This window comes from Helianthus annuus, chromosome 3, assembly GCF_002127325.2.
Source record: "Helianthus annuus cultivar XRQ/B chromosome 3, HanXRQr2.0-SUNRISE, whole genome shotgun sequence".
Classification (NCBI taxonomy): domain Eukaryota; kingdom Viridiplantae; phylum Streptophyta; class Magnoliopsida; order Asterales; family Asteraceae; genus Helianthus; species Helianthus annuus.
This window is the reverse complement of record NC_035435.2, coordinates 27,017,205-27,017,657: the sequence shown is the minus strand read 5'-3', so window position 1 is coordinate 27,017,657 and position 453 is coordinate 27,017,205. Positions and strand designations below refer to the sequence as shown.

At 35.3% G+C, this 453-nt stretch overlaps 1 long non-coding RNA gene across 1 annotated transcript; it reads right to left on the bottom strand.

The window, feature by feature from the left end:
* On the bottom strand, window positions 1-453 carry LOC110927627. Its single transcript, XR_002585776.2, has 3 exons — window positions 315-453; window positions 158-209; window positions 1-60 (listed from the first exon to the last, which is right to left on the bottom strand). It is a non-coding gene; the product is annotated as an uncharacterized LOC110927627 (long non-coding RNA).

The window sequence follows — 453 nt, the reverse complement described above, 5'->3', positions numbered from 1 at the left end:
AAGTACAATTATCCAAAAGACAGCACTTATCCAACTTGTCTCCTTATATGCTATCCATACCTGAAATTAATCAACACTTCTATAGATATATTCTCGTTGTGGAGATAAAGATTAACAAAATGTCAATAAAGCACAAAAACTGATGAATGCGAGTTACCGAGTAAACAACAGTATGGATCGAGACATCTATAATCGCTGTTATCATGCACCTGTGAGAATTCATCAATCTCCCATTTAGTGTAGTTTAAACACAAAATAATTCCATTTTAGTTTTTCCCAGTATCAGGAAAAAAAAAAAAGAAAACGAAGTTTACGGTGTGAGTACTTCCATATGGAATGGAGATCCATCAGTGATATAGGCGAAAATTATTACCCCCAGCAGGTAGCAGCCTATCGCAGTAACCATTAGTTTTGCTATTATAAGAGAATATCGTGTCGTGCGTCCAGTATTGA